The 6,102-nt window shown below is 43.6% G+C and overlaps 18 non-coding genes across 18 annotated transcripts in view; all 18 read left to right on the forward strand.

Annotated features, from left to right (window-relative positions):
• The first annotated feature begins 89 nt into the window (after positions 1–89).
• Positions 90–208, forward strand: LOC145886926 (5S ribosomal RNA). The gene has a single exon (XR_014398513.1). It is a non-coding gene; the product is annotated as a 5S ribosomal RNA (ribosomal RNA).
• Positions 209–347: 139 nt separating this feature from the next.
• Positions 348–466, forward strand: LOC145886937 (5S ribosomal RNA). Its single transcript, XR_014398524.1, has one exon. It is a non-coding gene; the product is annotated as a 5S ribosomal RNA (ribosomal RNA).
• Positions 467–875: 409 nt separating this feature from the next.
• LOC145884038 (5S ribosomal RNA) lies at positions 876–994 on the forward strand. The gene has a single exon (XR_014395617.1). It is a non-coding gene; the product is annotated as a 5S ribosomal RNA (ribosomal RNA).
• Positions 995–1,133: 139 nt separating this feature from the next.
• On the forward strand, positions 1,134–1,252 carry LOC145886948 (5S ribosomal RNA). Its single transcript, XR_014398535.1, has one exon. It is a non-coding gene; the product is annotated as a 5S ribosomal RNA (ribosomal RNA).
• Positions 1,253–1,391: 139 nt separating this feature from the next.
• On the forward strand, positions 1,392–1,510 carry LOC145886959 (5S ribosomal RNA). The gene has a single exon (XR_014398546.1). It is a non-coding gene; the product is annotated as a 5S ribosomal RNA (ribosomal RNA).
• A 409-nt stretch (positions 1,511–1,919) lies between these two features.
• LOC145882719 (5S ribosomal RNA) lies at positions 1,920–2,038 on the forward strand. The gene has a single exon (XR_014394287.1). It is a non-coding gene; the product is annotated as a 5S ribosomal RNA (ribosomal RNA).
• A 139-nt stretch (positions 2,039–2,177) lies between these two features.
• LOC145886970 (5S ribosomal RNA) lies at positions 2,178–2,296 on the forward strand. Its single transcript, XR_014398557.1, has one exon. It is a non-coding gene; the product is annotated as a 5S ribosomal RNA (ribosomal RNA).
• Positions 2,297–2,435: 139 nt separating this feature from the next.
• On the forward strand, positions 2,436–2,554 carry LOC145885721 (5S ribosomal RNA). The gene has a single exon (XR_014397305.1). It is a non-coding gene; the product is annotated as a 5S ribosomal RNA (ribosomal RNA).
• A 409-nt stretch (positions 2,555–2,963) lies between these two features.
• LOC145884039 (5S ribosomal RNA) lies at positions 2,964–3,082 on the forward strand. Its single transcript, XR_014395618.1, has one exon. It is a non-coding gene; the product is annotated as a 5S ribosomal RNA (ribosomal RNA).
• Positions 3,083–3,221: 139 nt separating this feature from the next.
• On the forward strand, positions 3,222–3,340 carry LOC145886981 (5S ribosomal RNA). Its single transcript, XR_014398568.1, has one exon. It is a non-coding gene; the product is annotated as a 5S ribosomal RNA (ribosomal RNA).
• Positions 3,341–3,479: 139 nt separating this feature from the next.
• LOC145886992 (5S ribosomal RNA) lies at positions 3,480–3,598 on the forward strand. Its single transcript, XR_014398579.1, has one exon. It is a non-coding gene; the product is annotated as a 5S ribosomal RNA (ribosomal RNA).
• A 409-nt stretch (positions 3,599–4,007) lies between these two features.
• Positions 4,008–4,126, forward strand: LOC145887003 (5S ribosomal RNA). Its single transcript, XR_014398590.1, has one exon. It is a non-coding gene; the product is annotated as a 5S ribosomal RNA (ribosomal RNA).
• Positions 4,127–4,265: 139 nt separating this feature from the next.
• Positions 4,266–4,384, forward strand: LOC145887015 (5S ribosomal RNA). The gene has a single exon (XR_014398602.1). It is a non-coding gene; the product is annotated as a 5S ribosomal RNA (ribosomal RNA).
• Positions 4,385–4,793: 409 nt separating this feature from the next.
• On the forward strand, positions 4,794–4,912 carry LOC145887026 (5S ribosomal RNA). Its single transcript, XR_014398613.1, has one exon. It is a non-coding gene; the product is annotated as a 5S ribosomal RNA (ribosomal RNA).
• A 139-nt stretch (positions 4,913–5,051) lies between these two features.
• On the forward strand, positions 5,052–5,170 carry LOC145887037 (5S ribosomal RNA). The gene has a single exon (XR_014398624.1). It is a non-coding gene; the product is annotated as a 5S ribosomal RNA (ribosomal RNA).
• A 139-nt stretch (positions 5,171–5,309) lies between these two features.
• Positions 5,310–5,428, forward strand: LOC145885722 (5S ribosomal RNA). Its single transcript, XR_014397306.1, has one exon. It is a non-coding gene; the product is annotated as a 5S ribosomal RNA (ribosomal RNA).
• Positions 5,429–5,837: 409 nt separating this feature from the next.
• On the forward strand, positions 5,838–5,956 carry LOC145884040 (5S ribosomal RNA). The gene has a single exon (XR_014395619.1). It is a non-coding gene; the product is annotated as a 5S ribosomal RNA (ribosomal RNA).
• Positions 5,957–6,095: 139 nt separating this feature from the next.
• LOC145887048 (5S ribosomal RNA) overlaps positions 6,096–6,102 on the forward strand; it is a 119-nt gene continuing 112 nt past the window's right edge. The window contains exon 1 of the ribosomal RNA XR_014398635.1: positions 6,096–6,102. This exon is cut by the window's right edge and continues 112 nt beyond it. This is a non-coding gene — a ribosomal RNA (5S ribosomal RNA).

A 6,102-nucleotide genomic window follows, 5' to 3' on the forward strand; every position in this document is an offset into this window, starting at 1 on the left:
TGTATTAAGCATTTAATGATGAATTGACTAAATGTCTGTTTTATCAGACTCACTTTGACTATATATGTTGTAGCAAGAGATTGCATCTCGCTTACGGCCATACCAGCCTGGGTACGCCCGATCTCGTCTGATCTCGGAAGCTAAGCAGGGTCGGGCCTGGTTAGTACTTGGATGGGAGACCGCCTGGGAATACCAGGTGCTGTAAGCATTTTGTCCACGAGGGTGTGCTCTTGCACTATTTCATCAGCAACACTGCCTTGTATTAAGCATTTAATGATGAATTGACTAAATGTCTGTTTTATCAGACTCACTTTGACTATATATGTTGTAGCAAGAGATTGTTTCTCGCTTACGGCCATACCAGCCTGGGTACGCCCGATCTCGTCTGATCTCGGAAGCTAAGCAGGGTCGGGCCTGGTTAGTACTTGGATGGGAGACCGCCTGGGAATACCAGGTGCTGTAAGCATTTTGTCCACGAGGGTGTGCCCCTGCACTATTTCATCAGCAACACTGCCTTGTAGTAAGCATTTAATGATGAATTGACTAAATGCAGCTTCCTGCCTTTTTAATAGGATCAAATTTCCTTGTGTTTTCAATTAGCATCTGCCTTGTATTTATAAGACAAACAAGAATATTGTTGCTGAATGCAGCTTGTGTGTGCTTTGTGCTCCTTTGCCCTGTTCAAATGATGAAAGGAAATAAAGTTTGTATTTTATCCAACTACCTGTGCTAAAAAGTGATGGGAACAGTGTTTGTAATTTCTTCTACTTTTTCAGTGACACAAAGTTCAAGCTGCTTATCTAATTGGTGAAAATGCAATGTCTGTTTATCACACTCACTTTGACTATATATGTTGTAGCAAGAGATTGTTTCTCGCTTACGGCCTTACCAGCCTGGGTACGCCCGATCTCGTCTGATCTCGGAAGCTAAGCAGGGTCGGGCCTGGTTAGTACTTGGATGGGAGACCGCCTGGGAATACCAGGTGCTGTAAGCATTTTGTCCACGAGGGTGTGCTCTTGCACTATTTCATCAGCAACACTGCCTTGTATTAAGCATTTAATGATGAATTGACTAAATGTCTGTTTTATCAGACTCACTTTGACTATATATGTTGTAGCAAGAGATTGTATCTCGCTTACGGCCATACCAGCCTGGGTACGCCCGATCTCGTCTGATCTCGGAAGCTAAGCAGGGTCGGGCCTGGTTAGTACTTGGATGGGAGACCGCCTGGGAATACCAGGTGCTGTAAGCATTTTGTCCACGAGGGTGTGCTCTTGCACTATTTCATCAGCAACACTGCCTTGTATTAAGCATTTAATGATGAATTGACTAAATGTCTGTTTTATCAGACTCACTTTGACTATATATGTTGTAGCAAGAGATTGTTTCTCGCTTACGGCCATACCAGCCTGGGTACGCCCGATCTCGTCTGATCTCGGAAGCTAAGCAGGGTCGGGCCTGGTTAGTACTTGGATGGGAGACCGCCTGGGAATACCAGGTGCTGTAAGCATTTTGTCCACGAGGGTGTGCCCCTGCACTATTTCATCAGCAACACTGCCTTGTAGTAAGCATTTAATGATGAATTGACTAAATGCAGCTTCCTGCCTTTTTAATAGGATCAAATTTCCTTGTGTTTTCAATTAGCATCTGCCTTGTATTTATAAGACAAACAAGAATATTGTTGCTGAATGCAGCTTGTGTGTGCTTTGTGCTCCTTTGCCCTGTTCAAATGATGAAAGGAAATAAAGTTTGTATTTTATCCAACTACCTGTGCTAAAAAGTGATGGGAACAGTGTTTGTAATTTCTTCTACTTTTTCAGTGACACAAAGTTCAAGCTGCTTATCTAATTGGTGAAAATGCAATGTCTGTTTATCACACTCACTTTGACTATATATGTTGTAGCAAGAGATTGTTTCTCGCTTACGGCCATACCAGCCTGGGTACGCCCGATCTCCTCTGATCTCGGAAGCTAAGCAGGGTCGGGCCTGGTTAGTACTTGGATGGGAGACCGCCTGGGAATACCAGGTGCTGTAAGCATTTTGTCCACGAGGGTGTGCTCTTGCACTATTTCATCAGCAACACTGCCTTGTATTAAGCATTTAATGATGAATTGACTAAATGTCTGTTTTATCAGACTCACTTTGACTATATATGTTGTAGCAAGAGATTGTTTCTCGCTTACGGCCATACCAGCCTGGGTACGCCCGATCTCGTCTGATCTCGGAAGCTAAGCAGGGTCGGGCCTGGTTAGTACTTGGATGGGAGACCGCCTGGGAATACCAGGTGCTGTAAGCATTTTGTCCACGAGGGTGTGCTCTTGCACTATTTCATCAGCAACACTGCCTTGTATTAAGCATTTAATGATGAATTGACTAAATGTCTGTTTTATCAGACTCACTTTGACTATATATGTTGTAGCAAGAGATTGTTTCTCGCTTACGGCCATACCAGCCTGGGTACGCCCGATCTCGTCTGATCTCGGAAGCTAAGCAGGGTCGGGCCTGGTTAGTACTTGGATGGGAGACCGCCTGGGAATACCAGGTGCTGGAAGCATTTTGTCCACGAGGGTGTGCCCCTGCACTATTTCATCAGCAACACTGCCTTGTAGTAAGCATTTAATGATGAATTGACTAAATGCAGCTTCCTGCCTTTTTAATAGGATCAAATTTCCTTGTGTTTTCAATTAGCATCTGCCTTGTATTTATAAGACAAACAAGAATATTGTTGCTGAATGCAGCTTGTGTGTGCTTTGTGCTCCTTTGCCCTGTTCAAATGATGAAAGGAAATAAAGTTTGTATTTTATCCAACTACCTGTGCTAAAAAGTGATGGGAACAGTGTTTGTAATTTCTTCTACTTTTTCAGTGACACAAAGTTCAAGCTGCTTATCTAATTGGTGAAAATGCAATGTCTGTTTATCACACTCACTTTGACTATATATGTTGTAGCAAGAGATTGTTTCTCGCTTACGGCCTTACCAGCCTGGGTACGCCCGATCTCGTCTGATCTCGGAAGCTAAGCAGGGTCGGGCCTGGTTAGTACTTGGATGGGAGACCGCCTGGGAATACCAGGTGCTGTAAGCATTTTGTCCACGAGGGTGTGCTCTTGCACTATTTCATCAGCAACACTGCCTTGTATTAAGCATTTAATGATGAATTGACTAAATGTCTGTTTTATCAGACTCACTTTGACTATATATGTTGTAGCAAGAGATTGTATCTCGCTTACGGCCATACCAGCCTGGGTACGCCCGATCTCGTCTGATCTCGGAAGCTAAGCAGGGTCGGGCCTGGTTAGTACTTGGATGGGAGACCGCCTGGGAATACCAGGTGCTGTAAGCATTTTGTCCACGAGGGTGTGCTCTTGCACTATTTCATCAGCAACACTGCCTTGTATTAAGCATTTAATGATGAATTGACTAAATGTCTGTTTTATCAGACTCACTTTGACTATATATGTTGTAGCAAGAGATTGTTTCTCGCTTACGGCCATACCAGCCTGGGTACGCCCGATCTCGTCTGATCTCGGAAGCTAAGCAGGGTCGGGCCTGGTTAGTACTTGGATGGGAGACCGCCTGGGAATACCAGGTGCTGTAAGCATTTTGTCCACGAGGGTGTGCCCCTGCACTATTTCATCAGCAACACTGCCTTGTAGTAAGCATTTAATGATGAATTGACTAAATGCAGCTTCCTGCCTTTTTAATAGGATCAAATTTCCTTGTGTTTTCAATTAGCATCTGCCTTGTATTTATAAGACAAACAAGAATATTGTTGCTGAATGCAGCTTGTGTGTGCTTTGTGCTCCTTTGCCCTGTTCAAATGATGAAAGGAAATAAAGTTTGTATTTTATCCAACTACCTGTGCTAAAAAGTGATGGGAACAGTGTTTGTAATTTCTTCTACTTTTTCAGTGACACAAAGTTCAAGCTGCTTATCTAATTGGTGAAAATGCAATGTCTGTTTATCACACTCACTTTGACTATATATGTTGTAGCAAGAGATTGTTTCTCGCTTACGGCCATACCAGCCTGGGTACGCCCGATCTCGTCTGATCTCGGAAGCTAAGCAGGGTCGGGCCTGGTTAGTACTTGGATGGGAGACCGCCTGGGAATACCAGGTGCTGTAAGCATTTTGTCCACGAGGGTGTGCTCTTGCACTATTTCATCAGCAACACTGCCTTGTATTAAGCATTTAATGATGAATTGACTAAATGTCTGTTTTATCAGACTCACTTTGACTATATATGTTGTAGCAAGAGATTGTTTCTCGCTTACGGCCATACCAGCCTGGGTACGCCCGATCTCGTCTGATCTCGGAAGCTAAGCAGGGTCGGGCCTGGTTAGTACTTGGATGGGAGACCGCCTGGGAATACCAGGTGCTGTAAGCATTTTGTCCACGAGGGTGTGCCCCTGCACTATTTCATCAGCAACACTGCCTTGTAGTAAGCATTTAATGATGAATTGACTAAATGCAGCTTCCTGCCTTTTTAATAGGATCAAATTTCCTTGTGTTTTCAATTAGCATCTGCCTTGTATTTATAAGACAAACAAGAATATTGTTGCTGAATGCAGCTTGTGTGTGCTTTGTGCTCCTTTGCCCTGTTCAAATGATGAAAGGAAATAAAGTTTGTATTTTATCCAACTACCTGTGCTAAAAAGTGATGGGAACAGTGTTTGTAATTTCTTCTACTTTTTCAGTGACACAAAGTTCAAGCTGCTTATCTAATTGGTGAAAATGCAATGTCTGTTTATCACACTCACTTTGACTATATATGTTGTAGCAAGAGATTGTTTCTCGCTTACGGCCATACCAGCCTGGGTACGCCCGATCTCGTCTGATCTCGGAAGCTAAGCAGGGTCGGGCCTGGTTAGTACTTGGATGGGAGACCGCCTGGGAATACCAGGTGCTGTAAGCATTTTGTCCACGAGGGTGTGCTCTTGCACTATTTCATCAGCAACACTGCCTTGTATTAAGCATTTAATGATGAATTGACTAAATGTCTGTTTTATCAGACTCACTTTGACTATATATGTTGTAGCAAGAGATTGTTTCTCGCTTACGGCCATACCAGCCTGGGTACGCCCGATCTCGTCTGATCTCGGAAGCTAAGCAGGGTCGGGCCTGGTTAGTACTTGGATGGGAGACCGCCTGGGAATACCAGGTGCTGTAAGCATTTTGTCCACGAGGGTGTGCTCTTGCACTATTTCATCAGCAACACTGCCTTGTATTAAGCATTTAATGATGAATTGACTAAATGTCTGTTTTATCAGACTCACTTTGACTATATATGTTGTAGCAAGAGATTGTTTCTCGCTTACGGCCATACCAGCCTGGGTACGCCCGATCTCGTCTGATCTCGGAAGCTAAGCAGGGTCGGGCCTGGTTAGTACTTGGATGGGAGACCGCCTGGGAATACCAGGTGCTGGAAGCATTTTGTCCACGAGGGTGTGCCCCTGCACTATTTCATCAGCAACACTGCCTTGTAGTAAGCATTTAATGATGAATTGACTAAATGCAGCTTCCTGCCTTTTTAATAGGATCAAATTTCCTTGTGTTTTCAATTAGCATCTGCCTTGTATTTATAAGACAAACAAGAATATTGTTGCTGAATGCAGCTTGTGTGTGCTTTGTGCTCCTTTGCCCTGTTCAAATGATGAAAGGAAATAAAGTTTGTATTTTATCCAACTACCTGTGCTAAAAAGTGATGGGAACAGTGTTTGTAATTTCTTCTACTTTTTCAGTGACACAAAGTTCAAGCTGCTTATCTAATTGGTGAAAATGCAATGTCTGTTTATCACACTCACTTTGACTATATATGTTGTAGCAAGAGATTGTTTCTCGCTTACGGCCTTACCAGCCTGGGTACGCCCGATCTCGTCTGATCTCGGAAGCTAAGCAGGGTCGGGCCTGGTTAGTACTTGGATGGGAGACCGCCTGGGAATACCAGGTGCTGTAAGCATTTTGTCCACGAGGGTGTGCTCTTGCACTATTTCATCAGCAACACTGCCTTGTATTAAGCATTTAATGATGAATTGACTAAATGTCTGTTTTATCAGACTCACTTTGACTATATATGTTGTAGCAAGAGATTGTTTCTCGCTTACG

The sequence above is a fragment of the Salmo salar genome, chromosome 08 (genome assembly GCF_965601325.2).
Source record: "Salmo salar chromosome 08, fSalSal1, whole genome shotgun sequence".
Taxonomy (NCBI): domain Eukaryota; kingdom Metazoa; phylum Chordata; class Actinopteri; order Salmoniformes; family Salmonidae; genus Salmo; species Salmo salar.